General features: G+C 35.7%; 1 protein-coding gene across 1 annotated transcript in view; it reads right to left on the bottom strand.

The window, feature by feature from the left end:
* The window catches only part of LOC117610887 (cytochrome P450 6A1-like), a 32,885-nt gene extending 10,789 nt beyond the window's left edge, over nt 1–22,096 (bottom strand). The window contains exon 1 of the mRNA XM_034338728.2: nt 21,994–22,096. The gene's annotated coding sequence lies outside the window, so the exon portion shown is untranslated. The remainder of the gene's footprint in view (nt 1–21,993) is intronic.
* Between the last annotated feature and the right edge of the window lie 2,621 nt (nt 22,097–24,717).

Here is a 24,717-nt window from a genome sequence, read left to right as displayed (position 1 = left end):
ATCCTGTCAACATTAAAGCTATAGTTTCTCTTCTTAAAAATGGCAAGGCAGTTTTGAGTAGAGAATCAAGTGTAGAGAATAAGATTTAAAGAACTGTTTATTCCTTTTGAATACAAGGAATACTTTAACAGATATGTGCAAAATAAAAGTGAAAATGCTATTGTCTATACATTAAAAACTGCTATAAAATATATACCCTATACAGTAATGTCTCTCACACTGCCCCTTAGCTCGGAATCGAAATGGGACAACTTCGGAAGAATAGAATCGATTTTTGAGCCTGGCAGCTCCCTTTTGTAGTTTGCCGAACAAAGAAAAGGGCAGCAAATAAAACAGAAGGACAGCATGATGCATAAACTTTTTTAATATGCAATTACTAATATCATATTAGTGAGATTTTTGTGATTAATATCAGACCAAACACGATATAATTTGGACCACGTTTACTTATTAATACCTATTAGGTAATTCATTTCATTATCGCTTTAAGTGAATTACAAAAGCGGATTTCTAGAAGAAATACACAAAATATTCGTACACATTACATGTCGAATACGTAAGTTGTGTCCGTGCAATGTGGAAACAGCTTACATTCGAGGGACAACGTAGTGGTATAGCCTACGTTTCACGGACAATGTGAGGAAAAGAGTAACATTCCCGGGATAACACAGTCCAACAAAGGGTCTAGCCGTATAAGCATAGTTAATTTTTTTTAATCAAAATTTGGATATCACAGTTTAATAAGAAATCATCTGTCTATTTTTGTAGCTCATTAAAATTCTTATTGCCCGCGCACGTATTAACAGTAATATACAAATTAAGATTTATACTGCTTAACAGGACTAATGGCCGAATTACATATATTTAACGTCAATGTTTACGTGGAGTAATCATATTCGAAAAAAAGTGAATAATGTTTTAATGGTCGTCTACAAATCACACATATAAACATGTACGTAATCGGAGACAGACTGGTAAAGAGCTATTTAGCTATTAAAGGATACCGTGAGTATACGAATTTTGCGTAGTTACGGCACTGGCGCGGCGAGTAGGCACACAATGGCCGCATTCTTGGTCAACCAATCTTGATCAACCAAGATCCAAACTTACAAAACATGTACAGTGAAACCTCGATAACTCAAACCTCAAGGGAAGGGACAAAATGTTCCAGTTATAGAGATTTCGACTTATCGAGTTTTCAAGTAAGAGAGGTTCGATGAAAGAAATTTCGACTTATAGAGGTTGATAAAGTGCTAACGGGAATCTTGAACTCTTCAGAAATATCCTTTTTCTTTTTTAATCCAGTTTTAACTGATTCGATCATATTTATTTTATCAGCCAATGTTAATGTGTTTAACTTTCGTATCGTATTCATTTTGTGAATATAAAGCCGTAGAAAAGAAAAACAAGTGACAGAATTGTTTTAATGTATTCTTCCAAACTTTAGCATTGCATTCTTTTTATGATAAAGAAACGTGCCATTTTCACTTTATCAAGTGACTTCCCTGTTTCACTTATCGTTAATAAAGGAATATACAGTTGACGATCACAAAACCGTTAAATCTATAGGATCGATGAACTGATATATATATTATGTATAGAAGTATACTTCGACTTGTAGAGGTTATGGTTCTCCGAAATTCGAGTTGTAGAGGTAAAACAAGGTCGGATCAGTTTGCACGCCAGGTGCACGCATAAACTCCGTGGATTCCTAGATAGCTGTGTCTTTGTTAATTATTAGTTTTTGCCCCAAAATCCACTTATTCACTATATATATTATATATATGCAAACTGATCCGACCTTGTTTACTTTTAAAACCATGTGCCAATGTCAGCTATATATATTGAATAAGTGGATTTTGGGGCAAAAACTAATAATCAACAATGACTCGCAAGGGAACATCGGGGACTGATACACTCCGATTTTTATCAAACTTTGCATAAATATTTATTAGACCTGTTTATGAAGATAACTGTAATTCGTTGGTGCCCGTTTTTCACTTTGAGGGAAATATCAACCCTTTTATCCAAACCGCCCTTCCTATATACGAGTTTATAAATCGTAAACAACAAAAGATATAAAAAAATAGTTGAAATAAAAATTATACCGTTTCTTGAGGTCTATAAAGCTGCGTGTAAGTTTTTTTTTTAAATCATCCGTTTTGCAAAATTGAATTCCCCCTCCCCCTCCGTTTTGAAAAACTACTTTTTTTTCAATCAATAAAAGCACCTATTTATTATGAATTCAACGATGTATTATGGTGTATAGTTGATTTAATTTTTCCGATGGAATTTTTGATTTAAGTTTTTTGATCTGTCTGTATTGACCGCTAACTCAACTTATACTTGCAACGTTGATAAGATCTTTGATAAGAACCATTTTACCCTCCGCTTTACATGTCATTTTCATAATTGCAAGATTAATGTCATCATCATATGATGAAGTACATTTATTTTGTAGACTTTTTACAATATACAGAGTACTTCCGATGTAGTAGTACAATTGAAAATGTAGAGTAAGAGTTTTTGATACAGTAACACTCATTCATCCATACTGTGTTCGTTAAATCCGCTCCTATACATATTTCGCTTATTCTGACTTTAATTTTTATTATAATATAATATTATTGTACATGTATGTAACAACCAATATTATTCGACATAGCTTTTACAGTAATGAAATTCTTCAAAAAAGTGTTTGAAACATAAATATTTTTTACACCAAGCACAACGGAGTATAGCTAATTCTCCGTATATATCGCACCGATGAATTTTGTTAACCTGTTTTGTAAAACAATAATCGACTGGATTTTCATAGCGTGCCGAACGTTCTTGTATATATCCACTTTTGTACTACGAATGTTTAAACAAATTTTGGAATCTAGGTGAAGACAACTGATTATGTACAAGAGATTGGAGTTTTATGATATTATTTTGTTGATGTAAAATAACGTCATGATTCAATAAAATGACCTAATCGGAAAAAGTTTTTATGAAATTTTTCCATATTCGAAAACCAAGTATATGGAAACTTCTTTTCCTTCAGGAACAAGATCTTGCAAAACATTGGGCAGTGTCCACTCCATGAATCTAGTAGGAGAACGCTTCGGGATCCCATGATTATTAAAAATATTTCAGTAAACCAAGTTTTAAAGTGCTCTAAAGTTAATTTGCCAGATTTTGAAGCAGAAACATGAACATTTGGAGCATTGAATAAACTTTCTTTTACTCTTGGTCCGAACTATCCGCTTGATTCCTATAAAATTATGTAAAGCGGTGAAAGCAATTTTCCATTTGCAGATACAGTAGGTTGTATGGTATAACTATGAATGGTTGATGATATGGACTGTACGACAGCTTCAATGGTTTTTGATCCCTTTGCAGCTAGCGTTCGACCAGAACGAAGTTCTAAATTAAAACCACTTTCGTCTGAATTAAATACATTTTCTATACTATAACTATTAATATTCGGTTTCACAACTTGAATAAAATTATCGATAACTGTATCTATTTCTTGAGAATTTTCACGTTCCCGGTAAGTTACAAATTTTGTTATTTTAAGCGAACTACAAAATAAAAAGAAAAAGAAAAAGATAAAATGTTGGAAAATTATGAAAATATATTTATAGTTATATTATTATTTCTTTTCTTTCTTTGAGAACGGTATTAGCGCTGCCATCAGTCCTAATCGCTTGTGACGATGTTAGATCACTCACGATTAGAACAATAAAGAATCGGTATGATTAATTGATAGATTAATTAATAGATTAATTGAGTCCGTCAATGCTCTAGTCCCATACGGGCCCCTTGTATGAATTTGTGCGAAGATGGTAGGCGTGAACGTGAAGGAAAAAGGAAGTGTTTTTGAAACGCAAATGAATTAAACTAGTTAGGTGTAACAAAAATATAATTTCGGAAAATAAGCGTGACAATAAAAGTGGTTAGTTAAGGAAGTACGAGCTGCTTGAAATACAAAAGAAAATATATATATATTACAAAGAAAAGTATAAAGTTATATAAAAAAAACGAAACTATTGATTATTGGTTAGTTAAGATTTTGATTCGATGATTCGAGCGACGATGTTCTGTGAACGCTTATACGCGAAAAAGGAAAAGAGAGAACGGTCCCAGGGGGAAATTACCAGAACGACGCACAGTGGCGAATTTGCCCGAATTCGTGGCCAAAAGTGAAAAAATTTTTTTTGCGAATTTGAAAAATCTTTGTAGCGTATTTCATTTATGAATTATCAGAGCATATTTCCCCCCTATTGCCAATCTTTTATATGTAATTCTGTTAGAGATATACGAGTTCAAAGTTGGCATTTTTGTAACGTCAGTTTTTTCGACCATAATTAAAAGTAGCTTAGTGATTTATTATCGGGCTATGATGCTAGTTTATCAGTATTGATGTAAACTAGCATGTTCTTAGTTAATATACATCCCAGTGTTATTACGTTTTCTTAATTATTAAAGGTACGATAGATAAGAATACAAGACCTATACATTTTTCTACTTGATTAATGAAAAAGTTGTCCATCGACCAAGATCGACCGGTAATTTTTTTTTAAAATGAAACCTTGAAGATTACTGAACAAGTATCTGCTTCATTTAGCTGCGACTTTTTGCGACCTTATGAGTTATTATCATTTGTTTACTGGCCGCACGGTTCGTGGAGCGGGTCGTTTATACCATAGGATGGCGAGTACGCTGCTTTACCTGCTTGATGTTCTTATTCCTACGGTTAAAAGGTCCTAGCAATTTGATGAGTAGGGCATGTTTATAACACAGGCGATGAATACAGTCTGTTACCTGTTTTGTATTTTCAATCCTACGGTTGCATAGTTCTGGCAATATGACGAAGGGTACATTTATGGCATTGGAGTTCTTTTCCACATTTAGCATTTCTTTTTGTACCTGTTTACAGAAAGTCCCTTTTTTCTCCTTTCACTGAAATTTTCAGTTTAGGAAAATTAGACACACCCCCATAAGCCAATTAGCACGTCAGTACACCACCTCCACAACATTAATTGAACCAATAGAAAAAAGTCAAAGTTACTGTAATATTATTTCATTCTGGAGACATAATTAAACACGCAATCCTTCCAATCGGACAACTAGGTGAAGAAGCTCAAGAGTCCCGGAATAAAGATATTAAGAAGTTTCGGGAGCATCATTCTAGAAAATTTTCTAGAATAAAAACTATGGAGGACATTTATCACAATTTATTGGTATCGTTAGATCCATATATAAGCAGCACGAGGAAAGTATGGCCGAAAAAAGGAAAAACATATCCTCCGGATGTTATTCATTTCTTCGACATTCCAAATATTCTAGAATTTGAAGAAGAAGAAGAAGAAATAGAAGAAGAAGAACGGGAATGATGTTTAGAACAATTTAGAATAAATTTTTTTAGAATATTTTGGAACAATCTATATATATATATATGTATGTTTATCTGTAAATATTATTTGTTTCATGTATATTAATGTATATATGTATTATATTGTACATTTTTCCTTCTTCTAATATTGAAATTTAACACTTCATCATGTGGAATGCTCTAAAAGATCAATCCATGTAAAAAGAAAAGATATGCTACTCAATCTAATAATTTAAACATGATTTTAAAGTCATATTGTATAAGAAATTAATATTTTTTATTAAAACAGTACATTATTATCATTCTAGAACCATAATACTGTAAGTTATTTCATTAATTTGCATCAGATACCAAAATATTAATTTTGGCCACGAATTCGGGCAAATTCGCCACTGTGCGACGGTTTCGTGGGGCCGTCTCCTTTGGATGCGAATCGGAATTTTATTCGAGAATATTAATGTTTGATACCTTAAATCGCAGCGTTGAACGATCTAGTGGGATATTTTCCAGAACACCCAGTTCCGTAGATCGCCCGTTTTGCCTTACTAAATCCAGATTTATCGTATTGGTTAGAAATGAAATGGACAACTTACCAAGATCGATGTAAAATTAGTACATGATAAGACTTTAACTATTTATCGCTTATTTAGCTCTGGTGTCGTCTAGAATCTGGAAGCCGAAGAGATGAGAAAATTAACACTTGCACTACGCGTTCGCGATCGGCCTTTTATTACGGTATTACGGGACGATTAATTACGAAACGAGCACAAAAGTATTGCGAAAACGACGCGACGCGGAGAAAAGGAAAAAAAAAAACAAAAAGAAAAATAATTAATTTAGCGGACGGTTTAAAAACGAAAGAGAAAAGGATAGTAATTGAAAAGTGTGAAATTTAACGTATTCGCAAGAGTCTTTAACGCGGAAAACGCGAACCGCAATCTCCCGGCACTCTGCCTTTTTATCCGACTTCGAAAAGGAGGAGGGTACTCAATTCGATGTGTATGTATTTTTTTTTCTTTTTTTTTTTATGTATGTTCGCCGATTACTCCAAGATGGATGGACCAATCGGAACGAACCATTTTGCATCTTGTAGAGTATGTCTCCCGATTGGTCCCGTTAAAAAAACATTTTGCATTTTTTCATTGTTAACGATTTTTTTGCAAAAAACGTAATGCTTGACTTATATTTTTCACCGATTACCGCGAGACGGATGGACCAATCGAATAAAAAATTTTGCATCTTGTAGAGTATATTTCCCGATTGGTCTCGCAAAAAAATGTTTGTATTTTTTCATTCCTAACGACTTATGTCGCAAAAAACGTAATACTTCATTTATGTCTTCTGGCGTTTATGCTGCAGGGAATGTATCGATTGTGATGAAAACTTTCACATTTAGTAGAAGGTATATCCGCGATGATCTCACTTGCACAAATTTATTGAATTTGTTAATAACTACTACTATAGCAAAAAATCTACGCCTTCATGTTACTCTGCAAGGAATGTATCGTTCGCGATGAAACCTTTCATATTTGGTAGGAATTACAGGGTGTCAGGCGACTACCTCGACAGCCGTAGAGGGATGATTGCTAAGGGGATTCTAAACAACTTTTTCCTTTGCCAAATTGTTGGTTAAGGCTTGGTTTGCGAGTTAATAACAAAAAACCCCGACCAATCCGAGCGCGGATAGAGCGCAGTCCCAGGGACTGCAGTGTCGGGTACGAAAACCGGGCCTGACGTAGATCGCGAACGAACGGCTTGGCCCCGTTGGCATAGCACAATAAAAAAACTGAACTGGTAGAACATTTTTAGTCGCTGTTTAGAATGAATATGGAACCTAATCTCTTATTGCCTGTCATAATGTAAAAAAGGAAATTCTAAGGATTTTAAACAACAAAAATGTTTGAAGTGGTATAAGTAATAAACGTTTGAATTAAAGGCTACACTAATGATGCAAAATTTGAAAACAATTTAAATGAAACTTACCCATTCGTTTCTAAATTAACTTGCTACGCTGAAAGCAAATAATTCCCACTAGATCACTGTGTCGATTCTGGACGTTCGATGAGCAAACACTTCGCCTATTATTCACACATAAGTGCAATAAATGAGGGGAGTTCACTGGCCCGATTATGAAAATTGCTGTTCTACCGAACGTGTTTCCTCGATTCCCAGTGACAATTATTTGCTTTCAGCGTAGTAGGTTAATTTACGAACGAATGGGTAAGTTTCATTTAAATTGTTTTCAAATTTTGCATCATTAGTGTAGCCTATAATTCAAACGTTTATTAATTATTCCATTTCAATCATTTTCATTTGTTGTTTAGAATGCTTAGAATTTCATTTTTTACATTATGATAGGCGACAAGAGATTAGGTTCCGTATTCATTTTAAACAACGACTAAAAATGTTCTACCCGTCCAATTTTTTTATTGTGCTATGCCAACGGGGTGCCGAGCCGTTCGTTTGCGACCTACCTCACGCCCGGTTTTCATAGCCGACATTGCAGCCCCTGAGCCCGCGCGTTGTACGCGCTCGGATTGGTCGGTGTTTTTTGTTAATAACTAGAAAAACAAGCCTTAACCAACATTTTGGAAAAGGAAAAAGTTGTTTAGAATCACCTTAGCAATCATCCCTCTTCGGCTGTAGAGGTTGTCGCGTGACACTCTGTATATCCGCGATGACCCCACTTGCAAAAATTTATGGAATTTGTTGTTTATGAACCATTTAAATTTGGTCAATATTTTTTAGGTTTATTGTTATTAGCTAAGTAACAGAAACCCAAAATCACCTTACACTATCCTAAAAATACTACAGGTTCCACTAAAAAGTGTGAAATAAAATAATTTTTAACAAAAAACAAATCCGACTTCGAAATGCACTAAAAAGTGTCAAATAATTTCTATTTCATTTATACGAATATTCCATAGCTATTAATAATATCTACTTAATCGTTAAATAGAATACCAAATACATTTCAAAGTTTTCGGGGGCGGCGCAAAATTAAAAATACTCGAACAAACGGTGCTGCCAATAACGATTCGATTGCGGTATGGCAAACTTGGTAATTAATAAGTCGTAAGAGAAAAATTATAGGTCCGGCTGAAAACATTTGCAATTGTAACGATTGTATGAGAAATTAGCAGCCCTCCTGATGTACATGCACTACAGTAAAACCTGGATAAATGCAACCAAGATTGGGACCCAGTGGTTGCATTTATCCAAGCGAGGTGTCGATTCTGCGTCCGTACACATGTTTTGTATTCAGCCGACATGCCGATTCTGTGTCCGTACACATCTTTTGTATTCAGCCGACATCATTTACATTCAGTCGTGGTGTCAATTCTATGTTGTTTATTCTATTGCTATTGTTTATAAATATAATTCAAACTATATCATGTTTGGTGTCATTTTAATCAGAAAAATCTCACAAATGCGTTAGTAAAAGTTTCATTAAGAAAAAGTTAAAATTAAAAAAGTTTTATCGTTCAATTAGTATTAGTCACACCGATATCACGGTCGGATTATATTACACGGTTTTCTCGTCGAGCGGCTCGGTTCGTCTAGGGGGATCCCCCCAAGTGGAGGGGATAGCGATGTTGCACTTATCCAAGCATTCTTTCGTTGCATTTATCCAGGTTTTACTGTATACTGCAGTTCACAAGAGACCATACTTAACTCGCGCCACTCACTAGGTCTAGAGAGATTTTTAATAACGTGTGTTATTCCCCTCTACAGCTTGCTTCTTATTATACTTTGCGACCATATAAATGGCGGGCAGAAATATATGACATACGATAATTGATAACCGGTAATGATATTGTGAAGTTTCACGATACAATGAAATTCCTATTATTTGTCGCAAGAAAAAAATGATGTGAACGCAAAGTAAGAAGCAAGCTGTAAAGGGGAATCACACACACTATTAAAAATCTCCCTAGACCACAGTAGGTCACTAGCTGCGCGAGTTAAGTGCGGTCACTCGTGAACTATTTGCAATGGGTTTGTTGATACCCGTTGAATATTATTTACTTGAAATTATCAAATGGGTGATTTATCATAGGTTGCTGACGTCCGAGTTAGGATCTTCTTAGTAGAGGAAAAGTTTTTAATTTTGCGCCGCCTCCGAAAACTTTGAAATGTATTTGGTATTCTATTTAACGATTAAGTAGATATTATTAATAGCTATGGAATATTGGTATAAATGAAATAGAAATTATTTGACACTTTTTAGTGCATTTCGAAGTCGGATTTGTTTTTTGTTAAAAATTATTTTTCAAAGACTTTACCGGTCAGCTAATTACGACAATTTCACGCGAAAACTATTGCTCGACACGAACACGGGCTCTCCGCCACGTACCTCACGATTTTTCGACGAAGAGTGATTTGCCTTACTCAAGCGATCGTGTCTCAGGGTTCGACCCGCGATCATGGGCCCAAAGTGGGGACATCATTTGGCAAATCAGGGTACGTGTCGGAGGGGAAATCTCGTGCGTATTGGGCTAGTTGGCCGCTCTTCCTGGTTTTCTCATCCCTTCTTGACCTGTCTTTCTGGCTTCGTCTAACGTTATCCATTTCTTTCTACCCCTCTAACGCTACGCGGATTCCATGTGTCGCAATTCTAAAGTTTCTGGAATATTCGAAATCTATTACGACTTAATTTATTCGAATTCGTTAATCAAAGAGGCTTTTACAAATGACGTTTCCAGTATCGAAAGAAGTCTACGTTTATTACAGATGTTTGATTTACTGTTGTGAATGACTATTAATTGAATACTGTTAATTATTCTATTCTTATTCGTGTTTTAGCGGTTTGCGTAAAACGCAATCGGTGTTTTATAATCATTGTCAAACCGCGGTTACATGCGTGTTGCATTTAATTAACATTTGTTCCGTGTATATTAGTTATTAGCGATTTTCTTATTTTCAAAGGTTTACGTATATTCCAAACGTTCTACGTTTAACGTTTCCAGATGTTCGTTGCCGATGTTTATTGGCTCGGTCGACCTTTGTCTCGAAGCGTTCTTGAACAATTTCAACCTACAGCGGTTGTCACGCAAACCCTCGCATTCCAATATCATTCAAACAGTTTCATTCCGTTGCACACCAATCGCTTTATACTTAATTGCATTCATTACTTGGGGAAAGGTCGGCTGACGCATGTTTTGCAGGTATGAGAGGTACCTCGCTAATAGGATAGAAGAAAATTCTTCTTTATGTTGCACGGTTAAGTTGGGAAATTTCTAAGTGCGTCGCACTGCGCGAAGGATGTTTATGATACCTCTCCCTAAACGGTTTCGACTTTCGAAGTTTTTGTCGCTACGTAGTTTCGACTAGGCAATCATCCCAAGGAAAGGTTGACTCGTATTATTTGAAAAGAACTAATTATAGCCTCCTTTGTGTGCCTCGCCTGGAATTATCTCCAAGTGCTGCGCACCGACGTGGTATACAAATTCAGTATATTAAACGGTTAAACTATTCAACTCTATCAGAAAGAAAATGAAAATAGATGTTAGCCACCGTCGGATTGTTGAAAATAATCCGGACGTAACATAGTTTAAATTTAAATATCCACCACTTTCCTGCTTTAAATGTTGGCAAATCAATGTTTTCTTTTGCCTCTAACGCCCATTTTCGAATATCAATATCATGGACTATGGATCCTCTTTCAAGAGCATCACGAAACATCAAAAGAATAAAATCCGAATTTTTGAACGTGTTTCGGGAATAACATGTTTACCTTTTTAAAAAATATCATACGCCTACAATAAATGGCTTGTTATTGCGATTTTATCTAAACGCAAATATCTTGTAAAACGTATATAGGTTCTATCAACCTCGCAAGTACTATAAGTCGAGTCAACGATCAATACAGACAAATCAAACAACTTGAATCAAAAATTCCATTGGAATAATTAAAACAACTATACACTATAATACATCGTTGAATTCATAATAAATAGGCGCTTTTATTGATTTCGAGCGAAAACCGAACGTTTAAAACGGTTAAGGTTCACAATACATCTTTAAAGATTTCTAATCGCTTATGGATTCCATAAATAGCCTACCATAAATCAATTTGGTTATCTAATAATAGGCTCTATATAGAATCTAAATCGTTCCACAATATCCTAACCGTCTTCCCCTTTGTACCAGGTGTTTACATGTCACCTTGCTACCGTTTTGCCGACTCGGCTGGCCGACGGAGCGTAACGAGTTCGGCGGAGAGGTGACGGGCGGCCCCTGCAACAAAGGGGACTCCTCAATATTTAAGCGGGTTGATTTTAACTGCTTAATCTTTATTCTTAACCAGTCTTCGGTCGCCGAAACATCGCGCTTCACCTTCCCTCCGAAATTCCGAACTTTCTGCTTCGGGAATACGCGGACATAAATAAAATTGTTCTTAACGTTTCTTGTTTTATTAAACTTAGAATTAAAAGTTTATCGACCTTGTACAACCGTCGCAAACAACGAGCTTAAATACATTTTGTTCATTTAAAACCAACTCCGGCTCTTTCTTGACAATCGCATCGTCCTAACGTCCGGCACCTCTTTAAAATCACGGAGTTTTCCAATCGCCTCCTTTCTCACGGCGACGAAACGCGTGTACATTGATTGAAAAAAAGTAAAGTTTTTCAAAACGGAGGTGGAGGGGGAATTCAATTTTGCAAAAAAGATGATTTAAAAAAAAAACTTACACGCAGATTTATAGACCTCAAGAAGCGGTATAACTTGTATTTCAACTATTTTTTTATATCTTTTGTTGTTTACGATTTATAAGCACGTATATAGGAAGGGCGGTTCGGATAAAAGGGTTGATATCTCCCTCAAAGTGAAAAACGGGCACCAACGAATTACAGTTATCTTCATAAACAGGTATAATAAATATTTATGCAAAGTTTCATCAAAATCAGAATGTATCAGTCCTCGATGTTCTCTTGGCAGCTACACAGGCTCACGAAAGTATTCGAACAATGGTATATTTTTAATTGAAAGGGACACAGACTGTATAGTATACAAAATTTTTTGAAATTATCGTATGTATTGTGTATGGGGAATATGTTTGGATAACGTGTATAAATTTCATTGAAATCATGTAACACATATCCGAGTTAAAAAGACTTTATTAAACTTAATAACACATCGTAGGTCACAAAAGTATTTGAACTGTAAGGGCAATCGTTGTATTAATAACATTTCTAAGCAACGGTGAATGTAAACAAACATTGCTTAGTATATACACAGCAATACTGTTCAAAACTTGCGTTGCAATTTATTTAAAGATGAATTCTTGCAAAATGAATTCGAAAAAGTCGGAAACAAGAAAGTCGAAAATAGAACTGATAGTAAAATGGTACAAAGAAGGAAAATCTATGAATGAAATTGCAAAACTTTTAGATAGAAGTAAGTCCACAGTTCACTATATTCTTAAAAAGTTTAATAACGAAGAAACCACTGCAAATATACACCGCTGTGGTCGACCAAAAAAGTTAACGGAGAGAGAAAAAAGGACAGTGATTGGACAAATTAAAAAAGATCCCTTTACTTGTGCACCAAAATTTGCGGCGATAGTGGCAACGTAATTTAAAAAAGAAGTTCATTCGGAATTATGTTTTAGATTACTAAGAAAACATGGTTTTAATGCACGAGTTCCGAGAAGAAAACCGTATATCAGCAAAGAAAAAAAATTATTACGTCTTAAATAATTCTTTTTGGAGTACAGTATGGTACTCTGACAAAAGCAAGTATAATATTTTTGGCAGTGATGGTCGCAAAAGTGTATGGAAAACAAATAACACCGAATTACAATCAAAGAATTTACAGCCAACTGTGAAACATAATGGTGGCTCAGTTATGGTGTAGGGCTGCATGGCAGCAAGCGGGGTTGGAAATCTCATATTCATCGATGGGATTTTAGATAAAATGAAATATTTGAAAATTTTGCAAGAAAATGTAAAAGATAGCGTAAGTAAATTTTTGCTTTCAGGATGACAATGACCCAAAGCATTCGGCAAAAATTGTTCAAGAATGGTTACTGTTCAATACTCCACACACATTGCCACATCCACCACAAAGTCCCAACCTCAATCCCATTGAACACCTATGGGATGAAATGGAAAGAAAATTAAGAAATACAATGATTACATCGAAAGAAGAATTGAAACAGACGGTTGTTGAAATATGGCAGTCTATAGACATAAATATTACGTCAAACTTAGTATTTTCTTTGAAAAACCGTCTTAGGGCAGTAAAAGGAGGGTCAACTTCATATTAAACGTTTGATTAGTCCAATTAATGTTGCTATTAATTAATGTTAAATGCTTTACGAATACTTTAGTGACCTACAATGTGTTATTAAATTTAATAAAGTCTTTCTAACTCGGATATGTGTTACATGATTTCAATGAAATTTATACACGTTATACACACATATTCCCCATATACAATACATACGATAATTTCAAAATATTTTGTATACTATACATTCTGTGTTCCTTTCAATTAGAAATATACCATCGTTCGAAAACTTTCGTGAGCCTGTGTACATATCTAGGAATCTACGGAGTTTATGCGTGCACCTGACGTGCAATATACGGGGTGATTCACGAGAAACAGAACACCTAATTATCTCCGTTTGGTCTAAAGATAGAAGAAAATGTTAGAGAAAAAAGTTGTACTGTTTAAGGAGCCAAATATGGGGATATTATTACGCCGAGGCGGAAAATTTGAAATTTATCCGCCTTGCGTCCCTTATCAAGCCCTTTTGGGTTACGAGAGTATCTCATGTAAGGGGCGTACAGGCGGGTGTTTCGGTTTTCCGCCAATCTTTCCATTCCTCCTCGACCTTGTACATTCTTGTCAAGTCTTTCGAGGTTACGAGGATTCCTCATGCAGGGATGTACAAGGAAGAGTTTGAGTTTAATTCTTTTCTATTTTTGACTTTTTCTATCGCTTTCTTGTTAAGCCCTTCGGGGTTACGAGAATGTCTCATGCGAGGTACACGAGGAAAGGTCGTTTCTATTTCCTTCTTTTCAATAGTTTACGTGACCCTCCTTGAAACTATCGTCGCCAACTATAGTAACATAATACAGTAATACAGTGCACAAAAACTCGGGTTAGTACGAGAGAGAGCCGTTAGCACAACATCAGCGCTACGCAGTTAGCCAGTGCTTCGCATTTCGGGAATTCCCCTGCTAACTGCGTAGAAACGGGAAAATCGTAATAATTCCTTTGTTAGAAAACTCTTTTTCTCTCTATTGTACAAAGCGTCAGCCGGTCCAACAAGGATCATTATTACCTGATCGGAACGATAGTGTGAAAGAGTGGATGGATGAATATGTATTTAAACGATGAAAGTAAGAAATGAGAACCCTTATAAAAGCGAACGTCGCGAACGTTCGACCGCCGTTCGAAAATCAAGGGTCGTTCGAAGCAATAAACACTATTGTATTGGAAATTCTAAAGGTGGGTACAGACATGCAACAGAAAATAGTAACGTATCTCCGTCGCGCAACACACTGTGCAACATTTGTCGTTGCGCGACGATGTTACGTTCTGGACGTACACAGAACCTCGTGGCGTATCATCAGCACGTAGCATTATGCCGTCCCATCGCATGCAGGTTCGTATGCACGTCCAAACTTGCATAGATGGGGTGTATCGTGAATGCGTAACATTTCTTTAACCCTCGGAGTACGGTCCGTCGGGGGCCGCTAACGGGGTCTCTCGTGACTCACACCGAGACGTGTCTCCGGAGACCCCGTTCCCGTACTGCGAGGGTTAATGTGGCGGCGAAAAACCGACAACTGACGGGACGTTGCGATGTTACGATGTTACGCTGATACGCTGTTACGGTATCGCGTCCACACTTGATACACGACGGAGTTACGTTACTGTGTTCTGTTGCATGTCTGTACCCACCTTAAGAATTGCCTAGCGATAACGGCAAATTTTGAACAAAGGAACGTCCTCGAAGGAATGTTCGCCAGATTGAAATTGTTTAAATTCATAGAAAGCGAAATGCCGGATTCATCGAAACTAATATGCGAGAGATTGTTTGATAAATGCATAATTTGCCACGGCATTACAACCACCGTAAGCGCATCGTCCGCTTTTAGAACTATTAAAATTGACCATCTTTATTGCAAATCAGGAAAACGAATAATATTGATCCTGTCAAGGGAGAATATACGGATACAGCTTCATCTATCAAAAACTGTATATTTTAATCTCAAATCTCATTGTACAGGGTGTAAAAAAATTAAATGTCACGACCTATATGGGGTGATTCTACACCTCTGGATCGGTGGAGATCTGTCAAAGAAAGCGACCGCAAAATTGACCTTGACCCCTAATTTCAAGTTCAAACTTTTTTATTGGCTTATCGTATAGTGCTCATCGATGGGATGAAAAGTCTGAAAGGAACCATGTGCCGGAAATGAACCCTTCTTCTAGAAAAAAGCCGTCAAAGTTTCCATATACCATAATGCATTAAACGTTGAGTCGCCCGGTACCCCTCGCCAGTGATCTTGGCGCGGCACTCTCGCGTATCGCTCGAGTTTCATGCTATAGGACAAATCTTGAATTTCAATCACAATGTCAGCATATAGGAAGGGTAAATTCTAAGAGAGCATATTTAAAAAGACAAAATAACTACTGCGTGTAAAAGAAAATAAAAGAAAATAAAAGAAAATAACTGCGATGTGTTAACGAACTGTGAAATGATAAAACTAAACATTTATCTTGCGTTTATATTCGAAGTGCAAAACTTCAGTGAATTAAATTCATTCTTATTTTCTTTTACACACAGTATGCTCTCTTAGAATTTACCCTTCCTATATGCTGGCATTGTGATTGAAATTCAAGAATTGTCCTATAGCATGAAACTCGAGCGATACGCGAGACTGCCGTGCTAAGATCACTGGAGAGGGGTACCGGGCGACTCAACGTTTAATGCATTATGGTATATGGAAACTTTGACGGCTTTTTTCTAGGAAAAGGGTTGATTTCCGGCACATGGTTCCTTTCAGACTTTTTATCCCATCGATGAGCACTATACGATAAGCCAATAAAAAAGTTTGACCTTGAAATTAGGGGTCAAGGTCAATTTTGCGGTCGCTTTCTTTGACAGATCTCCACCGATCCAGAGGTGTAGAATCACCCCATATAGGTCGTGACATTTAATTTTTTTACACCCTGTACATTTCAACTAGATCAATAGTCGCATTTAATAATTATACATATAAAGAGAAATACTGCGTAGTTTCTGAAAACCGTTGAAACTATCATGGCGACGAAGTAGAAAAGAAAGGAACACCAAAGAAAGGGGATGAAAGATCTTCGTCTACCTCGCGCGTCTTAACCAATCACCGGGCACGCGACACTACCGAAAACGTACTACGATTCGTCAAACCGTCCCCTCCAAGGACGATGTTCGCGCGACGGGCCCTTCGACCATCGATCGCGCGCAAAATTTCTCACTCTTGATCGATCAATCGTAAGTACGTGATCGGGAGCCCGTGTGTCCGAGGGACAGAGTTGTTCGGAATTTCGCGATAATTTTCCTCTGCGGTAAAGACCTCCGCGTAGCGAAGCAGAGTGCCGTGATAGTTGAAACATCCGATTCTTAACAAGGACTCAGACGCGCACGTAAAACCTTCCTTCTCCCTAAATTTCTATCTTTTCTTTCTGTTTTGAAATCGTTTGCTCGCGTATTTTTCCGTATTAACTTCATTTCGCGTAATATTATATTGATTATTTTTCGTAATTCGTTTGTCTCTCGTCGACGTACTCGTCCGAATAATTCGTTTCCGCCGCGACAAGTGCAGTGATCGAAAATCTTATCGTTCTTTGGTGTTCCAGATCATCAAGGGAACACAGAGCAATTTACAAGCGAATTTAAAAATCTTGTATTTTATTATATGTACAGCGTATCGGTAAGTCGATCCTATTACCATTTTTCGAACACGCCGTTTATTTCAACTGGCAAAACGGGCGATCTGGCCCAGCCCTTTCGAGGGTTACGAGAGTATCTCAGGTCAGATCGTTCCACCACACGAGGTATCGACTGACTCTATTATTTTTCGGGTATTACAATTTTGCCATTCTAACTTCCTATTATCAAGGGGGCACCTTAGTCCAGCCCTTTCGAGGGTTACGAGAGTACCTCAGGCTGGGTACCCTCACGGGCGAAAACCGCCGATTTCATGTCTAATCAAATTTTGGTTGAAGGAAAACGAAATAATGATAATCATCTCATGCGACCGGTATATTACTCAATAGTTTCAATTGTGATATCAGAGCGTTTTCATATTATCATATTTTTGTTAATTAATTCTAAGCATCTTTATCCTTGTTATTATTTTGCATGAACTGGTGTTTTCAATATTAACGAATTTTCCAAATTTATTCAAATCTTAATTTTGGCATTTCTTGTATTTTGTTATTCATTGGACTTTTTCATTCAAAATTAAACCAGTTTCATTTACCTAAACAGTTTCAAAATTTATTTCAAACACGCCTCACACTTTTCAGTTAAAACACGCCTACCATCGCATACAGATTCAAGGAGGGACCCGTGTTGTCGTTTTCAAGGTCTTTTGAAGGTCATCGATGATTTTTAGACTGCACCATATATTTTTAACATCATAGAGTTGTAACTGATGTCAAGACGAGTACAACGATGTGGTACACTATGACCTTCAAATGACCTTGAAATAAGAAATTTATGATAAAGCATTGATAACTGCAAACTTTGTAATCAATTTATTTAAATTAAATTAAATGTTCAAAATGATGACTTTGAGCAATGACGCAAGCATTTAAACGTCCTGCAAGGCAATTAATTGCCCCTTCAATCGTTTCTGTTGAAATTGATCTACAAGATCTAATTATTCTTTCTTGCATGTTCTCTGGTGTACTTGATTGATCACGATACACATCATCTTTCAGTGTTCCCCATCAAAAAAAATCAAGAGGCGTTAAAACGGGTAAACGAGCTGGCTATGATATGTGTCCATTACGTTCTATCCAGTGACTTGGAATCATTGATCAGACAGAATAGAACCTATGATTCAGTTCAGGGTCATTTGAAGGTCATAGTGTACCATATCGTTGTACTCGTCTTGACATCAGCTACAACCCTATGATGTTAAAAATATATGGTGCAATCTAAAAATCATCGATGACCTTCAAAAGACCTTGAAAACGATAACAATCGGAAATTTTGTTTATATCCCCATATTTGTCTCCTTAAACAGTACAACTTTTTTCTTTAACATTTTCTTCTATCTTTAAACCGAACGGAAATAATTAGGTGTTCTGTTTCTCGTGAATCACCCGGTATATACACATGTATATACGTATGTATATATATATATATATATATATATATATATATATATATATATATATATATATATATATATATGTGTATATGTATATATAGTGAATAAGTGGATTTTGGGGCACCTGGTTTTATAAGTAAACAAGGTCGGACCAGCTTACACACACATATATATATATATATAACTTGGCTACTGCTAATGTCGGCAGTACTTGAACTTTATCGACTCATATCTCGAAAAGTACTCCACCGAAAGAAGCTCATGGGTAGTGTTTTGATGTCAGCTACAAGAATATTAAATAAAAAGTGGGGGTTTCCATTTAAAATTTTGAACTTGACCTCGATAGCTCCTCCATACTTACACTCAAGGTCAAATACGTACCACCGCTTGATGCATCTACTGAAACCCTACAACTTATGTACCAAATATTTTTTCCTAAAATGCTTTGTTTTCGAGATATTTCACCGGTCCCGGACTTTTTCCTCACCCTGTATACACATATATGTATATATATATACATATACAGGGAGTCTCACTTAAACAGATATAGAGCTCTTATTCCGTAACTATTAATGATACAAAAAATTGTTGATATGGAAATTGCACGGGAAAAGGGGGTCTATATTTTGGTCGAAGTGAAAAATCTTTTGCATTATTAGTTTAAGAGATATGATGGACAAGTTTTGCTTTTTAAATGGAACCGTATATTTTTTGTCAGATCATGTAATAGTGCTTCTCAAGACGAATTCATTAAGCTATAATGTATACACTCGATTTTAATTAGTTTTCAGGATATAACGTTTACAAATTTCCCGATTTTCAGTAGATACCTCTCGGTTTGAGTGGCAAGTCGAAAAAGCAGCCCTATTGTTACGGTAAGTGCCACAGCAGAGGTCTACACTAGGACCGGCAGATCCAAAGAATAAGAAACCGTAACAATAGGGCCGCTTTTACGACTTGCCACTCAAACCGAGAGGTATCTACTGAAAATCGGGAAATTTGTAAACGTTATATCCTGAAAACTAATTAAAATCGAGTGTATACATTATAGCTTAATGAATTCGTCTTGAGAAGCACTATTACATGATCTGACAAAAAATATACGGTTCCATTTAAAAAGCAAAACTTGTCCATCATATCTCTTAAACTAATAATGCAAAAGATTTTTCACTTCGACCAAAATATAGACTCCCTTTTCCCGTGCAATTTCCATATCAACAATTTTTTGTATCATTAATAGTTACGGAATAAGAGCTCTGTATATATAGTAGGACTTTACCGAGCAGCTAATTATCGCGATTTTCAATCGACAACTCTATCTCTAGACGCACGGTTTTGCACCTGCGTCGGTGAAGATTGATCCGCGAAGAGTGTAAAATATATATATATATATATAGTGAATAAGTGGATTTTGGCACCTGGTTTTAACAGTAAACAAGGTCGGATCAGCCTACATATACATATATATATAATCCACGCCAGGTGTTCGCATAAACTCCGTGGGTTCCTAGATAGCTGACATTGGCACGTGGTTTTAAAAGTAAACAAGGTCGGATCAGCTTACATATATCGCGACTACTTATCCAGAATTGTTAAAAATAATGACAAATACTAAACAATACTGTAACTGACAAAATACATGACAAGAGAAACGGTAGAATAGAAAGTACTCCAAAATGGTATTTATATATATTACAGATTAAAATATTAAAAAAATATTATTGGAACATTTGTAAACAAGTATATTAACGATTATCATATACTTAGAAGCTTGAAAAAATTAATTTTCAAAAAACAAAGATTGAGCCGGTGCGGATCCCTGTAACTACCCTTCAAGTAAGGGTAGCAGTTTCATGCTTGGCACAAATGATTTTCTTTGAACGGTCTATTAATTGATATGGTCATTGATCAATTTGGTCTAAAGGCACATTTCACCCCCTTATCCGGCTATATCCTTTGTATCTCTAGCATATGTATTATAGTTGCTACGGTATAAAATGCGACGCCGGACGCACGGACACGGGGACGGAAATATAAGGTTCCTATCTAAGAACCTAAAACGTAACGAGCTTAGCTCGGTTAGTACATACAAGGTGGCATTTAATTAAAAAAGCTGCTAATTTGGAATCGTAGCAAAAAGCAAACTTAAAATGATTCTAACAATTGGCATTATTTGTATATACAAGTTTTTGGTGATTTCTATGATAGTTATTATGTCAAATAGGAATAATTATACAAAACGAAGAATTTTAATACTTAAAACATATACAAGAAAATAAGTTAATATATAATTTATTCCTTTATACCGAAATTAATTTAAATTATTTATTAATTTCTGAAACATTAACTTTTAAATGCTATCACAGGATCATATTTGAACATATCAAAATAAAATCTATAGTTTATGTGTTCAAGTGTAGATGACAGTACATGTTGTTTAAAAGACATTGCTTTTACATCTAACAATAAGAAATTCCTGAATAAAGAACCCATAAAAATTGCAAGTATAGCACAGTTGCATCTATGTATTAAAAATCAATATAAGTTGTTTGAGAATGACGGATTTTGTTATATTATTATTTAAATTGGTCATTTACATTATTCAAATAAAAGATGATTCGTCATTCTCAAAAAACTTTGTTGCATTAATAATTTCAATTCGAGTGATAAATTATTCATTATTTGCAATTAATGTATTATTTATTATTTGTAAATATGCCTAACTCTATAGATATGTAAACATGTGAGTTAATAACATGAGAAAATGTGAAACCATAAGACATGAACAAAAATGTACAAGTATGTTTAACATATTATGTAAGTATAATAGTTATCAATGTCAATGTAAGCAAAGTGTAACTATAAATAGATGTAAGAAAAAGAATTCTATGTATAGTTCCTTCATTTATTGTATACTTCAGTAATTGAAAAGTAGGTAAATTAAGTTGATTGTTATGTATGTAGATTACAATTCTCTCTGATTCGCCATGAGTAAGCAATTCATAATATAATCCTATACACACATCTATTTGCACCACTGTTTCAATATGTAGTATTCACAAGCTATTAATACTAGAATTACCAGAGGGGTCAAAATGACTGGTTTCCAGTTTCTTATTTTAAATTATATTATACCTTACTTATCGAGGTATTTTTGTTGAAATGGATATATTAAATTATGTTTTATCTTTTATCTATTTAGTAATCTACATTATTTTCAACTTAAAAATAAGTGTGCATCAAACGTCGATAGTTGTAGTGTTAACTCACTATAGGCAAAGGAACTGTAGGATCTTCGTAAAAGTTGCTGTATATAACACTTGAATCTCAACTGATACATGAGCAACAAACCGTGCCACGTCTTCTGAAAATCAGACGTTATAATCAAGATCTCATGTGATTGGTAATAATAATTTGCTGTTACCTCAAGAAGGGGAAGTTATACAAGTGTTGATATAACTTACACTGGTGGAATTAATTCTGGACACTTTGAATAAAAATATTCTTTATTTCATATTTATGCAGACTCGAACCTACGAAAACCCTAACAGCGGTTTAGCAGTCAGGCGTCTGAACCGTTGGACCACCGACACCGTTGAAAAACCTTTCGATCTTTTGAGATATAACTCACATAAAGTGCTTTCAATAATTCTAGTTTATTTAGTTTTTTAAATTCTTATTCCGTTTCACTGTACGTAAAAACATTGAACATTGTATAACACACTTATGTGATAAAGAACAGACGAAAATTCGCCGTACAAGTAACTCTGACACGCAAAAAACAGCGAAAAACTTGGTTTTCAATTTTTTTAACTATGGCGCACCTGACCAAAAATTCTCAAACAAATTGAGAATACAAATCTGCAAAACTAGTACAATATGTGCCTCATGAATAGAAATATTTGATTTTTTTCAGAATTTTTCGTCCACAAATATAGGAGAAATTGACCAAAATGTGTGTTTTACATTTTTGCCTATTACTAACCCCCCCCGCCAGATGAGATACAGAGCTGAGACTTAACACAGATTATTTTTCCTTGATAAGCTATCGAATGAGCCATTGCAAGTCGAATTTGGTTTGGGGCACTTTTTACCATCTTATCCGACTATACCCTTTGCACTGTTTGAAGATAGAGACAGAAGGTTCGTCTTCGCCAGAAGTTTAATAATCTCTGAGATGACTTATCGCAGATAGAACGTCGCTTAAACTGATGTCTATAAATGAGATACAAAGTTCAGACTAAATTAAATCTTCGTCAACAATTAAATCAGTCGCGTACGAAGCATAATTTGTGTTTCGCGGCATTGCGAATGTAGCAGTTTATTACACTAATTTAGAAGCACGATCGTTTACGTTCGATAATATCTCATAATCACAAAAAAATCTTCTAACCTCGTCGGAGTCGTAGTTTGTCACGTATTAAAGCAATTGCCATTCAAAGCTTAGAAATCTTCTAACAATAAATAAAATTTCTAAGGACAAGATTCTATAAACTTATAACGTTTATTTTGAAACTCGTATTGCCCACAAGACTCGTGACAAGCGGTTTACAATCTTTTACAGGTACTTTCACCTTTTCTACATTAACCTAGCTGGCCTTAACGAAGGCTTATCATGGCCTTATCACGACTTTCAATTCCGTGTCATAAACAAGACCTCCTGTGATGCACGAACAATGAAGTCAGTACAAATCCCTATCAGGGGTCCGGAACCATCTAAGCTGCATAACCAGCCCCACCGGTCATATGACCACATAAGTACCTCAAAGGTACAGCCCAACCGTAAAGCATCGTACTGACTTGTGTATTTTGCCCAAACGAATGCTCTCGGCGAACGAACGTGAAATTTCTCCGGCTGTTCGCGCAAATCTTTCTACCTGGGGTACCGTAAACTTTTGTATCTGGATTCTATGTAGAAAGGTTCTTTCTACCGTAAACCAGTCGAAGACAGAATGTCAACAGGAACAGATGTCACGATCGCCAGTGCAGCGTATATTGTTATGAATACAATAATTAAAAGAAAAAGAAGAAGAAAAAATCAAGATAAACGATGGTGGATTAGTCAGATGTACAAAAATAGAGCAACCTCTAGTGGTGAAAAACTAGTTAGAGATTTACAGATAGAAGCTAGTGGACATTTTAAAAATTTTGTGCGGATGTCATCGGAAGATTTTGAATTTTTAATAAACGCTATCGGTCCCAACCTTCAAAAAAACGACACCTGATTCAGAAAAGCTGTGACGGTGAAAGAACGCTTAGCGATAACGCCACGTTTTTTAGCAACGGGAGATTCATATACGAGTCTTCAATATCTGTTTAAAGTGTCCAAACAATTAATATCAACAATTGCACATGTCGGATTTCAAAAATCAGTTTATGACGGTTCATCAGGCCATATCATAAACTGAGTTTTTCCGAAGGGTAAATTCGACAGCGGTCGACTAACGGTACTTGGAAAGGGTCTAGCCGTATAAGCATAGTGAATCGGCCCCAGTAACAATTTCGGTTGATATTGATATCACATATTGCTTTTTGCCTAAACAACAATTGTGTGCAATTTCAACCCCCTACCCCCTCTGATAAGGGAGATATGAGGGTAAAACCCAAAACCTTTACCATTTTTTTTCTCGGAAACTATTTAAGATATTTGATCACGTTAAAGTGCAAATAGTAGGTATTCATTAGTTGTATATCATATTTTTTTTTCAAAATTTTTATTCGATGATTAAGGGTTGAAAATTAATAAATAAATCTTTGAAAATGATTTTTATAAACAATCCCTTGGATGACACCCACCGAAAAAATTCAGAATAATCCTTTACTATTTAACTATTATCTGTAAAAATTTCAAAAGTGTCGGATTGGTACATCATAGTTAAAAATAAATAAAACCAATGCAACGCCCTTTCATAAGGCAAAGCCGGCCTGAACGTTAGAGGCGCTCAACCTAACCGACCTACAGGGGAATACGTAGCGCCGACCAGCCACGTTTCT

The sequence above is a fragment of the Osmia lignaria genome, chromosome 4 (genome assembly GCF_051020975.1).
Source record: "Osmia lignaria lignaria isolate PbOS001 chromosome 4, iyOsmLign1, whole genome shotgun sequence".
Lineage (NCBI taxonomy): Eukaryota > Metazoa > Arthropoda > Insecta > Hymenoptera > Megachilidae > Osmia > Osmia lignaria.
Note: the sequence above shows the minus strand (reverse complement) of the source record. Positions and strands in the feature narration are given on the sequence as shown.